This window comes from Electrona antarctica (assembly GCF_951216825.1).
Source record: "Electrona antarctica genome assembly, chromosome: 7".
NCBI classification, from domain to species: domain Eukaryota; kingdom Metazoa; phylum Chordata; class Actinopteri; order Myctophiformes; family Myctophidae; genus Electrona; species Electrona antarctica.
Genome location: NC_136812.1, coordinates 13,862,853 through 13,880,149, shown reverse-complemented (window position 1 = coordinate 13,880,149; position 17,297 = coordinate 13,862,853).

The following is a 17,297-nucleotide window of genomic DNA, read 5'->3' as shown; positions in this document are numbered from 1 at the left end:
CGCTCCGAGACCATGGACTATAGCCTGTCGCTTTTCCGATATTTTCACCTTTTTTTTAATCCTCTGAAACCGTGAAAAATGGCACCCTATAGCATGCGCTCCGAGACCATGGACTATAGCCTGTCGCTTTCCGATATTTTCACCTTTTTTTAAATCTTCTGAAATCGTGAAAAATGGCACCCTATAGCATGCGCTCCGAGACCATGGACTATAGCCTGTCGCTTTTCCGATATTTTCACCTTTTTTTAAATGCTCTGAAATGTGAAAAATGGCAGCCTATATGCGATCCGTGACGATGGACTATAGCCTGTCGCTTTCTGTGATTTTCACCTATTTTTCAAATCCTCCGAAATCGTGAAAAATGGCACCCTATAGCATGCGCTCCGAGACGATGGACTATAGCCTGTCGCTTTCTGTGATTTTCACCTATTTTTCAAATCCTCTGAAATCATGAAAAATGGCACCCTATAGCATGCGCTCCGAGACCATGGACTATATATAGCCTGTCGCTTTCCCGATATTTTCACCTTTTTTTAAATCCTCTGAAATGTGAAAAAATGGCACCCTATAGCATGCGCTCCGAGACGATGGACTATAGCCTGTCGCTTTCTGTGATTTTCACCTATTTTTCAAATCCTTTGAAATCGTGAAAAATGGCACCCTATAGCATGCGCTCCGAGACGATGGACTATAGCCTATCGCTTTCCGATATTTTCACCTTTTTTTAAATCCTCTGAAATGTGAAAAAATGGCACCCTATAGCATGCGCTCCAAGACGATGGACTATAGCCTGTCGCTTTCCGATATTTTCACCTTTTTTTAAATCTTCTGAAATCGTGAAAAATGGCACCCTATAGCATGCGCTCCAAGACCATGGACTATAGCCTGTCGCTTTCTGTGATTTTCACCTATTTTTCAAATCCTCTGAAATCATGAAAAATGGCACCCTATAGCATGCGCTCCGAGACCATGGACTATAGCCTGTCGCTTTTCCGATATTTTCACCTTTTTTTTAATCCTTTGAAATCGTGAAAAATGGCACCCTATAGCATGCGCTCCGAGACCATGGACTATAGCCTGTCGCTTTCCCGATATTTTCACCTTTTTTTAAATCCTCTGAAATCATGAAAAATGGCACCCTATAGCATGCGCTCCGAGACGATGGACTATAGCCTGTCGCTTTTCCGATATTGTCACCTTTTTTTTAATCCTCTGAAATCGTGAAAAATGGCACCCTATAGCATGCGCTCCGAGACCATGGACTATAGCCTGTCGCTTTTCCGATATTGTCACCTTTTTTTTAATCCTCTGAAATCGTGAAAAATGGCACCCTATAGCATGCGCTCCGAGACCATGGACTATAGCCTGTCGCTTTCCCGATATTTTCACCTTTTTTTAAATCCTCTGAAATCATGAAAAATGGCACCCTATAGCATGCGCTCCGAGACGATGGACTATAGCCTGTCGCTTTTCCGATATTGTCACCTTTTTTTTAATCCTCTGAAATCGTGAAAAATGGCACCCTATAGCATGCGCTCCGAGACCATGGACTATAGCCTGTCGCTTTTCCGATATTTTCACCTTTTTTTTAATCCTCTGAAATCGTGAAAAATGGCACAATATAGCATGCGCTCCGAGACCATGGACTATATCCTGTCGCTTTTCCGATATTTTCACCTTTTTTGAAATCCTCTGAAATGTGAAAAAATGGCACCCTATAGCATGCGCTCCAAGACGATGGACTATAGCCTGTCGCTTTCCGATATTTTCACCTTTTTTTAAATCTTCTGAAATCGTGAAAAATGGCACCCTATAGCATGTACTCCGAGACCATGGACTATAGCCTGTCGCTTTTCCGATATTTTCACCTTTTTTTAAATGCTCTGAAATGTGAAAAATGGCGGCCTATATGCGATCCGTGACGATGGAATATAGCCTGTCGCTTTCTGTGATTTTCACCTATTTTTCAAATCCTCTGAAATCATGAAAAATGGCACCCTATAGCATGCGCTCCGAGACCATGGACTATATCCTGTCGCTTTTCCGATATTTTCACCTTTTTTTAAATCCTCTGAAATGTGAAAAAATGGCACCCTATAGCATGCGCTCCAAGACGATGGACTATAGCCTGTCGCTTTCCGATATTTTCACCTTTTTTTAAATCTTCTGAAATCGTGAAAAATGGCACCCTATAGCATGCGCTCCGAGACCATGGACTATAGCCTGTCGCTTTCCCGATATTTTCACCTTTTTTTAAATCCTCTGAAATCATGAAAAATGGCACCCTATAGCATGCGCTCCGAGACGATGGACTATAGCCTGTCGCTTTCTGTGATTTTCACCTATTTTTCAAATCCTCTGAAATCGTGAAAAATGGCACCCTATAGCATGCGCTCCGAGACCATGGACTATAGCCTGTCGCTTTTCCGATATTTTCACCTTTTTTTAAATCCTCTGAAATCATGAAAAATGGCACCCTATAGCATGCGCTCCGAGACGATGGACTATAGCCTGTCGCTTTTCCGATATTGTCACCTTTTTTTTAATCCTCTGAAATCGTGAAAAATGGCACCCTATAGCATGCGCTCCGAGACCATGGACTATAGCCTGTCGCTTTTCCGATATTTTCACCTTTTTTTTAATCCTCTGAAACCGTGAAAAATGGCACCCTATAGCATGCGCTCCGAGACCATGGACTATAGCCTGTCGCTTTCCGATATTTTCACCTTTTTTTAAATCTTCTGAAATCGTGAAAAATGGCACCCTATAGCATGCGCTCCGAGACCATGGACTATAGCCTGTCGCTTTTCCGATATTTTCACCTTTTTTTAAATGCTCTGAAATGTGAAAAATGGCAGCCTATATGCGATCCGTGACGATGGACTATAGCCTGTCGCTTTCTGTGATTTTCACCTATTTTTCAAATCCTCCGAAATCGTGAAAAATGGCACCCTATAGCATGCGCTCCGAGACGATGGACTATAGCCTGTCGCTTTCTGTGATTTTCACCTATTTTTCAAATCCTCTGAAATCATGAAAAATGGCACCCTATAGCATGCGCTCCGAGACCATGGACTATATATAGCCTGTCGCTTTCCCGATATTTTCACCTTTTTTTAAATCCTCTGAAATGTGAAAAAATGGCACCCTATAGCATGCGCTCCGAGACGATGGACTATAGCCTGTCGCTTTCTGTGATTTTCACCTATTTTTCAAATCCTTTGAAATCGTGAAAAATGGCACCCTATAGCATGCGCTCCGAGACGATGGACTATAGCCTGTCGCTTTCCGATATTTTCACCTTTTTTTAAATCCTCTGAAATGTGAAAAAATGGCACCCTATAGCATGCGCTCCAAGACGATGGACTATAGCCTGTCGCTTTCCGATATTTTCACCTTTTTTTAAATCTTCTGAAATCGTGAAAAATGGCACCCTATAGCATGCGCTCCAAGACCATGGACTATAGCCTGTCGCTTTTCCGATATTTTCACCTTTTTTTTAATCCTCTGAAATCGTGAAAAAGGGCACCCTATAGCATGCGCTCCGAGACCATGGACTATAGCCTGTCGCTTTCTGTGATTTTCACCTATTTTTCAAATCCTCTGAAATCATGAAAAATGGCACCCTATAGCATGCGCTCCGAGACCATGGACTATAGCCTGTCGCTTTTCCGATATTTTCACCTTTTTTTTAATCCTTTGAAATCGTGAAAAATGGCACCCTATAGCATGCGCTCCGAGACCATGGACTATAGCCTGTCGCTTTCCCGATATTTTCACCTTTTTTTAAATCCTCTGAAATCATGAAAAATGGCACCCTATAGCATGCGCTCCGAGACGATGGACTATAGCCTGTCGCTTTTCCGATATTGTCACCTTTTTTTTAATCCTCTGAAATCGTGAAAAATGGCACCCTATAGCATGCGCTCCGAGACCATGGACTATAGCCTGTCGCTTTTCCGATATTGTCACCTTTTTTTTAATCCTCTGAAATCGTGAAAAATGGCACCCTATAGCATGCGCTCCGAGACCATGGACTATAGCCTGTCGCTTTTCCGATATTGTCACCTTTTTTTTAATCCTCTGAAATCGTGAAAAATGGCACCCTATAGCATGCGCTCCGAGACCATGGACTATAGCCTGTCGCTTTTCCGATATTTTCACCTTTTTTTTAATCCTCTGAAATCGTGAAAAATGGCACAATATAGCATGCGCTCCGAGACCATGGACTATATCCTGTCGCTTTTCCGATATTTTCACCTTTTTTGAAATCCTCTGAAATGTGAAAAAATGGCACCCTATAGCATGCGCTCCAAGACGATGGACTATAGCCTGTCGCTTTCCGATATTTTCACCTTTTTTTAAATCTTCTGAAATCGTGAAAAATGGCACCCTATAGCATGTACTCCGAGACCATGGACTATAGCCTGTCGCTTTTCCGATATTTTCACCTTTTTTTAAATGCTCTGAAATGTGAAAAATGGCGGCCTATATGCGATCCGTGACGATGGAATATAGCCTGTCGCTTTCTGTGATTTTCACCTATTTTTCAAATCCTCTGAAATCATGAAAAATGGCACCCTATAGCATGCGCTCCGAGACCATGGACTATAGCCTGTCGCTTTTCCGATATTTTCACCTTTTTTTTAATCCTCTGAAATCGTGAAAAATGGCACCTAATAGCATGCGCTCCGAGACCATGGACTATAGCCTGTCGCTTTCCCGATATTTTCACCTTTTTTTAAATCCTCTGAAATGTGAAAAAATGGCACCCTATAGCATGCGCTCCGAGACGATGGACTATAGCCTGTCGCTTTTCCGATATTTTCACCTTTTTTTTAATCCTCTGAAACCGTGAAAAATGGCACCCTATAGCATGTACTCCGAGACCATGGACTATAGCCTGTCGCTTTTCCGATATTTTCACCTTTTTTTAAATGCTCTGAAATGTGAAAAATGGCAGCCTATATGCGATCCGTGACGATGGAATATAGCCTGTCGCTTTCTGTGATTTTCACCTATTTTTCAAATCCTCCGAAATCGTGAAAAATGGCACCCTATAGCATGCGCTCCGAGACGATGGACTAGCCTGTCGCTTTCTGTGATTTTCACCTTTTTTTTAATCTTCTGAAATCGTGAAAAATGGCACAATATAGCATGCGCTCCGAGACCATGGACTATATCCTGTCGCTTTTCCGATATTTTCACCTTTTTTGAAATCCTCTGAAATGTGAAAAAATGGCACCCTATAGCATGCGCTCCAAGACGATGGACTATAGCCTGTCGCTTTCCGATATTTTCACCTTTTTTTAAATCTTCTGAAATCGTGAAAAATGGCACCCTATAGCATGGACTATAGCCTGTCGCTTCCTGTGATTTTCACCTATTTTTCAAATCCTCTGAAATCGTGAAAAATGGCACCCTATAGCATGCGCTCCGAGACCATGGACTATAGCCTGTCGCTTTCCGTGATTTTCACATTTTTTTCAAATCCTCCGAAATGTGAAAAATGGCGCCCTATAGCATGCACTCCGAGACGATCGACTATAGCCTGTCACTTTCTGTGATATTCACCTATTTTTCAAATCCTCTGAAATCGGGAAAATGGCACCCTATAGCATGTGCTCCGAGACCATGGACTATAGCCTGTTGGTAACCTAACTGTAGGGAGTACAAACACAGTAAAGAACCTGGGGGCTATCTATGAAAATGCAACACAATGAGCAGAAAATTAAAATGAACCATGTAAATACAACAAATTGAGCAGAGCACTGCAGGGAGTTGAACCCCATTCCGGTAAACCAGAAGTACCACACCAGTGCCTTAGTTTTTGTTTTGTTGTACAGGTCCATTGGTTGAAATGTAAATTTTACATTTCAACGGTAAAGTAATTTCACAATTTACATTGTAGGTTTTTTTGCACACACACTCCCTGGATGCCAACGATGAACCTCTGCCCCAAATTTTCCAGAACGGCCTGTTATAGCACCACCAGGAGGCCGACTTTTGAAAAACACATTTTTTTATATTACTCCTCCAGATTGTGTCCACAAATCCCACAAATCGTTACAAGACAGATCTGTCCCATATTTCTTATTCCATCCTAATTGGCTAACATTGGCTTTCAAAGTTTGCAGGATTTGCCCGTTTTGAACAAAAAGCCTCAAATCATGAACGCAGCATGCAATTTACGTGAAATCTTTCACAGACTTTCCTACTAGGCTGAGAAATATATCCCACCCTTTTCACATTGGCCTGTTATAGCACCAGCAACAGGTGGATTTTTGCAAAACATATTTTTGGAACAAAATGCCTCAAATCATCCAATTGCCATCCAAGGCGTAAGAAGAAATGGCACCCTTTTCACATTGGCCTATAATAGCGCCACCAGGAGGCCATAACCTGACCTGCCCTGGTGGAGATCGACCTGTGCCCCGAGTGGCACTTTTTCTAGTTTGCTATGCTTTTTTAAAACTTTCTCTTGCCGACCTCCCACATTTCATTCGATGATTAACAAAAAACAGTGTTGGATTGATGACATACTGGCAGAAATGATACAGCACCTGGGACCTAACGCAAAGACCTGGCTCGTGGGGATGCTGAACACATGCATGGCACAGAAAACCATCCCTTCTGTCTGGAGAAAGGCCAAAGTGGTTACAAGCCACAAACCTGGCAAAGACCCATCATCCCCAAAGAGCTACCGACCCATTTCCCTCCTCTGCATCACCTACAAGCTCTATGAGAGGCTGCTACTCCAACGCCTCATGCCACTCAGACAACAAGCTGACTAAAGACCAAGCTGGTTTCCGTCCCGGCCGCTCCTGTGCTGGACAGAGCTCAACCTCACCCAACACATTGAGGATGGGTTTGAGGGAAAACAAATAACTGGAGCAGCATTCAGAGATCTCTCTGCTGCCTATGACACTGTCCAACACAGCACAATGGTCAGGAAAAGCCTCCTCAACAACAGGCGCTTCTATGTCCAGTTAAATGACCAGAGGAGTAAATGGAAAGCCCAAAAGAACGGCCTCACACAAGGTAGCGTGCTCGCCCCCCTCCTTTTCAATATCTACACAAACGACCAGCCACTACCCACAGAATGCCAGCGCTTCATCTACGCCGGCGACCTCTGCATTACCACTCAACAAGCAGACTTCCAGAAGATTGAGTCTGTCCTTGAAAGTGCCCTCCAAGAAATGTCAAGCTACTACAATACAACCACCTGAAACCCAACCCATCAAAAACCCAACTATGCAGCTTCCACCTGAGGAGCCGAGACGCGAAAAAACAACTGAGTGTCACTTGGGATGGTCACAAACTCTCCAACCATACACACACCATGTAACTTGGAGTTACACTGGACAGGAATCTCCTTCAAAAAACACCTGGAGAACACAAAAGCCAAGGTCAACACCCATACCCGTGAAATAAATGTTTACACACCTCATGCAGGCAGGCAGGCAGGCAGGCAGGCAGGCAGATCCATCCCAAAGCTTCCCTCAGGGAGCCCAGCTAGCCAGCAAACCCGCCTAGTCAGCCAATGCAGCCAGCCAGCCCCGCCAGTCAGCCAGTGTAGAAAGTCAGGCTGCCAAGCCTGCAGCGCACATCAGCCCTTGCAACCAGCCATGCAGCCAGCCTTGCTCAGTCAGCTCAGCCAGGCCTCTCTCGCGGCCTGTTTCTCTCTGTCTGCCTGGCCCGGTCTGCCCCGCCTGGCCTTGCAGCAACAGAACCAGCCGGCCTGGCAAGCCAGCCAGCCAGCTTGCGTTTTCCCAACGCACCTTTTTCCCAATGCACCTTTTTCCCCAACGCACCTTTTTCCCCAACGCACTTTTTTCCCCAACGGGACTTTTTCCCCAACGCACTTTTTCCCCCCAACGGGACTTTTCCCCCAACGCACCTTTTTCCCCCAACGCACCTTTTTCCCCCCAAAGGGACTTTTTCCCCAACGCACCTTTTTCCCAACGCACCTTTTTCCCCAACGCACCTTTTTCCCAAAGCACCTTTTTCCCCAACGCACCTTTTTCCCAAAACACCTTTTTTGCCAACGCACCTATTTCCCAACCCACCTTTTTTCCCAACGCACCTTTTTCCACAACGCACCTTTTTCCCAACGTAGCATTTTTCCCAACGCACCTTTTTCCCAACGCACCTGTTTTCCCAACGCACCTTTTTCCCCAACGGGACTTTTTCCCCAACGCACCTTTTTCCCCCCAATGGTACTTTTTCCCCAATGCACCTTTTTCCCCAACGCACCTTTTTCCCCAACGCACCTTTTTCCCCAAACTTTTCCCCAACGCACCTTTTTCCCCAATGGTACTTTTTCCCCAATGCACCTTTTTCCCCAACGCACCTTTTTCCCCAACGCACCTTTTTCCCCAACCTTTTCCCCAACGCACCTTTTTCCCCAACGCAACTTTTCCCCAACGCACCTTTTTCCCCAACGGGACTTTTTCCCCAACGGGACTTTTTCCCAACGCACCTTTTTCCCCAACGCACCTTTTTCCCCAACGCGCCTTTTCCCCCCCAATGGGACTTTTTCCCCAACGCAACCTTTTCCCCAACGCACCTTTTCCCCAACGCACCTTTTTCCCCAACGCACCTTTTTCCCCAACGGGACTTTTTCCCCAACGGGACTTTTTCCCCAACGCACCTTTTTCCCCAACGCACCTTTTTCCCCAACGGGACTTTTTCCCAACGCACCTTTTTCCCAACGCACCTTTTTCCCAACGCACCTTTTTCCCCAACGCACCTTTTTCCCCAACCACCTTTTTCCCCAACGCACCTTTTTCCCAACACACCTTTTTTGCCAACGCACCTTTTTCCCCAACGCACCTTTTTCCCAACACACCTTTTTTGCCAACGCACCTTTTTTCCCAACGTACCTTTTTTCCCAACGCACCTTTTTCCCCAACGCACCTTTTTCCCAACGCAGCTTTTTTCCCAACGCACCTTTTTTCCCAACGCACCTTTTTCCCCAATGGGACTTTTCCCCAACGCACCTTCCTTTTTCCCCAACGCACCTTCCTTTTTCCCCAACGCACCTTTTTCCCCAACGCACCTTTTTCCCAACGCACCTTTTTCCCCAACGCACCTTTTTCCCAACGCAGCTTTTTTCCCAACGCACCTTTTTTCCCAACGCACCTTTTTCCCCAATGGGACTTTTCCCCAACGCACCTTCCTTTTTCCCCAACGCACCTTCCTTTTTCCCCAACGCACCTTTTTCCCAACGCACCTTTTTCCCCAACGCACCTTTTTCCCCAACGCACCTTTTTCCCAACGCACCTTTTTCCCCAACGCACCTTTTTCCCAACGCACCTTTTTCCCCAACGCACCTTTTTCCCCAACGCACCTTTTTCCCAACGCACCTTTTTCCCCAACGCACCTTTTTCCCCAACGCACCTTTTTCCCCAACGCACCTTTTTCCCCAACGCACCTTTTTCCCAACGCACCTTTTTCCCCAACGCACCTTTTTCCCCAACGCACCTTTTTCCCCAACGCAGCTTTTTTCCCAACGCACCTTTTTTCCCAACGCACCTTTTTCCCCAATGGGACTTTTCCCCAACGCACCTTCCTTTTTCCCCAACGCACCTTCCTTTTTCCCCAACGCACCTTTTTCCCCAACGCACCTTTTTCCCAACGCACCTTTTTCCCCAACGCACCTTTTTCCCCAACGCACCTTTTTCCCAACGCACCTTTTTTCCCAACGCACCTTTTTTCCCAACGCACCTTTTTCCCCAATGGGACTTTTCCCCAACGCACCTTCCTTTTTCCCCAACGCACCTTCCTTTTTCCCCAACGCACCTTTTTCCCAACGCACCTTTTTCCCCAACGCACCTTTTTCCCCAACGCACCTTTTTCCCAACGCACCTTTTTCCCCAACGCACCTTTTTCCCAACGCACCTTTTTCCTCAACGCACCTTTTTCCCCAACGCACCTTTTTCCCAACGCACCTTTTTTCCCAACGCACCTTTTTCCCCAACGCACCTTTTTCCCCACACACCTTTTTTGCCAACGCACCTTTTTCCCAACGTACCTTTTTTCCCAACGCAGCTTTTTTCCCAACGCACCTTTTTCCCAACGCAGCTTTTTTCCCAACGCACCTTTTTTCCCAACGCACCTTTTTCCCCAATGGGACTTTTCCCCAACGCACCTTCCTTTTTCCCCAACGCACCTTTTTCCCCAACGCACCTTTTTCCCCAACGCACCTTTTTCCCAACGCACCTTTTTCCCAACGCACCTTTTTCCCAACACACCTTTTTCCCCAACGCACCTTTTTCCCAACACACCTTTTTCCCCAATGGGACTTTTCCCCAACGCACCTTCCTTTTTCCCCAACGCACCTTCCTTTTTCCCCAACGCACCTTTTTCCCAACGCACCTTTTTCCCCAACGCACCTTTTTCCCCAACGCACCTTTTTCCCAACGCACCTTTTTCCCCAACGCACCTTTTTCCCAACGCACCTTTTTCCTCAACGCACCTTTTTCCCCAACGCACCTTTTTCCCAACGCACCTTTTTTCCCAACGCACCTTTTTCCCCAACGCACCTTTTTCCCCACACACCTTTTTTGCCAACGCACCTTTTTCCCAACGTACCTTTTTTCCCAACGCAGCTTTTTTCCCAACGCACCTTTTTCCCAACGCAGCTTTTTTCCCAACGCACCTTTTTTCCCAACGCACCTTTTTCCCCAATGGGACTTTTCCCCAACGCACCTTCCTTTTTCCCCAACGCACCTTTTTCCCCAACGCACCTTTTTCCCCAACGCACCTTTTTCCCAACGCACCTTTTTCCCAACGCACCTTTTTCCCAACACACCTTTTTCCCCAACGCACCTTTTTCCCAACACACCTTTTTCCCCAACGCACCTTTTTCCCAACACACCTTTTTTGCCAACGCACCTTTTTCCCAACCCACCTTTTTTCCCAACGCACCTTTTTCCGCAACAAACCTTTTTCACAACGCAGCTTTTTTCCCAACGCACCTTTTTCCCAACGCACCTTTTTTCCCAACGCACCTTTATCCCCAATGGGACTTTTTCCCAACGCACCTTCCTTTTTCCCCAACGGGACTTTTTCCCCAACGCACCTTTTTCCCCAATGGGACTTTTCCCCCAAAGGGACTTTTGGGACTTTTTCCCCAAATGGACTTTTGGGACTTTTTCCCCAATGGGACTTTTCCCCCAAAGGGACTTTTTCCCCAACGGTACTTTTTCCCCAACGGTACTTTTTCCCCAACGGGACTTTTTCCCCAACGGGACTTTTTCCTAGTACAGAGAGATGCAGTGTAAGGTGGAGGTTAGAACAGAGAGATGCAGTGTAAGGTGGAGGTTAGAACAGAGAGATGTAGTGTAAGGTGGAGGTTAGAACAGAGAGATGCAGTGTAAGGTGGAGGTTAGAGGGAGATGCAGTGTAAGGTGGAGGTTAGAACAGAGAGATGCAGTGTAAGGTGGAGGTTAGAACAGAGAGATGCAGTGTACGGTGGAGGTTAGAACAGGGAGATGCAGTGTAAGGTGGAGGTTAGTACAGAGAGATGCAGTGTACGGTGGAGGTTAGAACAGGGAGATGCAGTGTAAGGTGGAGGTTAGAACAGAGAGATGCAGTGTAAGGTGGAGGTTAGAACAGAGAGATGCAGTGTAAGGTGGAGGTTAGTACAGAGAGATGCAGTGTAAGGTGGAGGTTAGTACAGAGAGATGCAGTGTAAGGTGGAGGTTAGAACAGGGAGATGCAGTGTAAGGTGGAGGTTAGAACAGAGAGATGCAGTGTAAGGTGGAGGTTAGTACAGAGAGATGCAGTGTAAGGTGGAGGTTAGAACAGAGAGATGCAGTGTAAGGTGGAGGTTAGAACAGAGATGCAGTGTAAGGTGGAGGTTAGAACAGAGAGATGCAGTGTACGGTGGAGGTTAGAACAGGGAGATGCAGTGTAAGGTGGAGGTTAGTACAGGGAGATGCAGTGTACGGTGGAGGTTAGAGGGAGATGCAGTGTAAGGTGGAGGTTAGTACAGGGAGATGCAGTGTAAGGTGGAGGTTAGGGGTACAGGATACAACTACAGGATACAACTACAGGATAAAACTACAGGATAAAACTACAGGATAAAACTATAGGATGAAACTACAGGATAAAACTACAGGATAAAACTATAGGATAAAACTACAGGATGAAACTACAGGATGAAAATATAGGATAAAACTACAGGATGAAACTACAGGATGAAACTACAGGATAAAACTATAGGATAAAACTATAGGATAAAACTACAGGATAAAACTACAGGATAAAACTACAGGATACAACTATAGGATAAAACTATAGGATAAAACGACAGGATAAAACTACAGGATAAAACTACAGGATAAAACTAGACAGTCGTTAAAAACAAAGTCGTGCTAAAAACAAAGTCGTGCTATACTGTGATTTTGTCTGGAAATGTTCTCTCACAAGCCATATGAACTTGTAACCTGAATGCAAAGGACCAAGTGCTGAAAACCACTGATCCAATGTGGTTTTCAGTGATCCAATGAGATGAGCGACCATGCATGCGCATGTTGGCTCATCTCATTGGATCAGTGGTCTGTCCACCCCCCCACCTCCATAATAAGCTTTTCAATCCCTTGGGAAAGTTTATATTAATTAAAGTATGCATGGGGTCTTGAACTTACAAACTGAGTGACTTGAGTTACGGTATGTGTGCACAACACACTCATCCACTGGGACTGGAATATCATAGCATCTTGTTCTCCAAGTTCTGCTCAGGCTTTCACCTGGAACACTGGCTTTCAGAATGTACAGTATCTATAGCAGGCAGCACCTCTGTTTTATACCAGTGGTTCTCAAACCTTTTCATGCCAAGGACACCCAAATTGATGTATTTGGCCATGGACCCCCTTCTGAATATATCCCCAAGAAGAGAAAATTATTCATCATTTTTCAATAACAGCAGATGTACAAGTGTCACAAAGTGACTCACTGTGAGCTTGAAATTCTGCTATTTTTGAAAATCCAAAGTATAAAATATGGATAAAGTGGTTAGAATGATTGTGATACTGATGCTGGTGACCCCCTGGAACCCTCCAAGGACCCCTGGGGGTCCCCAGACCCCACCTTGAGAACCACTGTTCTACAGGTAGCCTAGCCTCGGAGACCGCACCACATGCAGGCATTTTGTTTTACAGTTAGCCAGAGATCCTAAAGCCAAGGCCCTAAGTTAGGTTTAGAATTTCCTAGAAGTCAAAACACAAATTGGCCTAATTTAATCCTCTCATGTTACATTCCAGCAAGCCAAATGACATCATGATGGCGTTATGATGATGTCCTCCAGTGACTCCGGTGACGTTCAGGACTAGGCCAGATCACAGCCCATATGGGGATGATCTTTAAGACATTTCCAGGATGTCTTCACCAGTTGAAATAATGAAGCTTATTCGGGGCCAGATCTGACTAGTTATGATATGACTTAAGTTGATCGGGCCTCGATCGGACTCTCTCTGATCCAGGGTCATCAGTCTTAGTGGGCAGATTTTATGTTGGTTTAAATCAGGTGATATTCTAGGCCAGATGTGACTAGTCTTGGTTTGACTTGATCTGGCCCCAATAGAGACGTCACTAATTCGTCCAGGTCCTGACCGTGCTTGCTGGGATAACTGACAGAAAACGTTATTTGTTTGTCAATAGTCATATTGACATACAAACTGAAGATTAAGTTTGTTTTGGTTCCGTTTTTCCTGTTGTCCGAAAAACTAAAAGATGACGTAGGCCATAAGTAAGGTGATGAAATGATGTTCTGTCATAGCATACCTATTTACACACACATCGACGGTGGGTGCTGCTGCAGGGCCAATAGATCCAGTGAGATCGAAACGTTGTCTGATAATAAAATAATTCCTTTACCTGAAGCTGGTGTGGGGGCCTATACCTTCCATTATGGTCTGTCATCCAATCATTTTAACGCGAGACCTCATCAATTATTTTCCTCATTGAAACTATACGGTAACAATGTAACAAGATTATAAGAGAATCTTGCAATAAGGCATGTTTATTTGTATAGCAACGAGGCAATTTAAAGTACTTTATATAAAACATTAAGCATTAAGACTTTAAGACACAGCATTAACCACTTCAACCCGATGGCCTGGAGTCTCCCAAGGCTGTAAATCTGCTAGGACCCCACCTGTTTTCAATCGACACTAAATATACTTGCCAACACTAATTGATCTACAAGCTCACAATGTGTCACAACGAGATGCAATGTGAGCTTATAGATCGGCGATTTTTGCAGAATGTTCTCCCCAGTACATCCGGCTATCGGTTCAAGTTAAGAGTAAGTAAGACACATTATAAAATCACATTTTAATATTGTCTCTGTCGGGTGGAAACCTTATAATGTCCAAACAGTCCAAAACTGTTACTGTTACGAAGGATATGAGATGTCACTCTGACGTCACAGCAGTGCCGTCAGAGGCGACATCTTCGGACTATAAATATATCAGCCTAGGCAGGTTACAGCAGAATTAAGCTTGGACATCGATAGTTTGTGACCTTACTCACCTTTGACTATAAAACCACCTTCTAGAGTTCGCTTTCTGCCCTTTACTATATAAGGTGCAAACTCTCGGCTGTAATTCCCAGACCAGATTGAGACTCTATCAGAGCCTCGGGAACAGTTACTTTTCAGGATTAAAAAAGTAGAAGATCTGAAACGTGGCGCAAAGCTATAGCAGTCCCAAGATGACATATGCCTCTCTAGTCTGTTGGCCAAAGAGTGGCACTATAGACTAGACTAGAGCAAAGGTCACAGGTTTGTAACACAATTTGAGTTCCTCCTCCTTTACAAAATGCCGTTTGTTTTTTGGTTTTGTTTCACCACTCCCAATTTCACTTGCGTATATATATTTATTATCCTATGAGTTGAGTTCTCTTTCCTGATTTTCAATTGGGCGGTGACAGGCATTTGCAAACTGACCTGACCTGTAGGCTCTGTAGCCTAATAGGATGCAAGGCACAGAAAGTTTCCCCAACCTTTGCTGCAACTATACTGGTTCATCAAGTATGACAATTTGTAATAGCATTCTCTTTTGATCACATTGATTAGGCTATTGATAAGTTGTTTTGAGTATTTTATTTTGAGTATAGGCTATTATCTTGTTTTGCACTCCTATAGGCCATCAGTGGTGTACTGTATAGGCCTACTCGTACTGTACTCAATTTAACTATTTTTTCAAATTTAAATACTTTTACTTCTACTCCATCTCAGAGGCAAATATTGTACTTTTTATTCCACTATACTAGCCCATATTTGACAACTTCAGTTACTTTGTAGATTTAGTTCATTATTACATTAACAACTTCAGGCCTATATGACTCAAAGTTTATTGCTTTTTTTCCAGATCATTTTTCTAATTAGGAGATGCATCTCAAAGGAGATGCATGAGAATGTAAATAAAATAATCATCAATTTAGACAAGAAATGAAACAAAACAAGACAAAGTAAACAATACAATACCATACCATACCAAACTCTACAGAAAAGATTTAAATGGGGCATTGTGTATACGTATACAGCCTACTTTACTTACTGGTAACATATGCCTACTTTACTTATATTTTGATGCCAATACATTTTAAATTACATGGACAGAGTATTCCAACAGTGATAATACTTTTACAAACATATGTGTCAGTACTTCTTCCATCACTGGTGGATAGGCCTACTGGCCTACAGTATCACAAGTCATCATATTCGTTTATATGGAACAGCGCCACGCACACGCCTATATAGCCATCAACTCGCGGTGACACGCGTTTGCGCTCGTGAGCGCGCGCACGCTGTGCCAGCCAGGCTGCATTCCAAAGGTATGAAACCAAGCTGTTGATCATCACGTCTCCATGTGGCGTTACAAGCTCTGCAAAACCGGCGAGAGACCAGTTCGACGAGAGTTTTTTTTTGTTAAAGATGCGCGTCAATTTCCCCACTGGGTCATTCCTACACCGAAACCGTGCCAGCCTGCGCGCGGGACGCACTCTTCTTGAGCAGGAGTCTGGTGGCGTATCGTGAACAGAAGTACAGAACAACTCCAGAAGGGAACACATCGACGAAGAGCATCGGCAACGGGACATATTTATCGAAGCGTTATAATTACACACATTTAGCCCTAGGCTACTTTGTATTTGTAAAGAATGACGGGGGAATGGATCATGCGCGCAGCATGAGATACTGAAGAGGCCAATTGGAGTTTTCTTTATACCTGCTGACGTTCAAGTGGATAAAGCTGCATAATGGATCAGGTATGGAGCAGTGTTATTAATATCATAATCTATAACCCGATAGGATAGACCACGCTTTATTTTCACTGATAGTGCTTCGTGTATGATAAATTATGAAGGTGTCACTTTATTTATGATTGAAATGATGATGATTACTATATTTACCCAGGGTATCTGGGCTAAGCTCAAGAACTTGTTTCCAGCCAGGCCCTGTTCATAGAACACATTTCATCGTAGTGGTTCAATGCCTTGTTCAAGGGCACTTCAGCGGTGGTAATTTTAACGTGTCGGACCGCTGATTCGAACTGGCGACCTTCCGGTATCAAGACCGCTGCCACCGATAACACGATAGGATAGACCACGTTTTCTTTTCACTGATAGTGCTTGGTGTATGATAATTTATGAAGGTGTCACTTTATTTAATTCCACAAAGAAGAGTTGTGATATGATAAAGTAACACAAATCAAGTTCAAAACATGGCAAGCCAATGGCATCTCTAACATAAATAATAAGTTTGTTCCTTTTATAGCACTTAATTTCCCCGTATAGGCAATAGGCATGCATGGCCATGTACATGTATCTGTGTTGGGAGCCCCTCGAAAACGAGATGGTAGGCCTACATCTCAAGGGTCTTAACGAGATGGTAGGCCTACATCTCAAGGGTCTTAACGAGATGGTAGGCCTACATCTCAAGGGTCTTAACGAGATGGTAGGCCTACATCTCAACGAGATGGTAGGCCTACATCTCAAGGGGCTTAACGAGATGGTAGGCCTACATCTCAACGAGATGGTAGGCCTACATCTCAAGGGTCTTAACGAGATGGTAGGCCTACATCTCAAGGGTCTTTTTCCTTGAAACTTGAATCATCATATAAATATAGTAGCCTATACAATAGCATGGTATAGTGGTAACTATGCTATTAATTCTAACAGATACCCTGTATTGTTTGTATTTTCGCATGTGTGTCTTGCGGGGAGAGCAGAGCAGTGTGTGTGTGTGTGTGTGGGGGGGGGGGGGGGGACAGACGCTATTGTTCAGA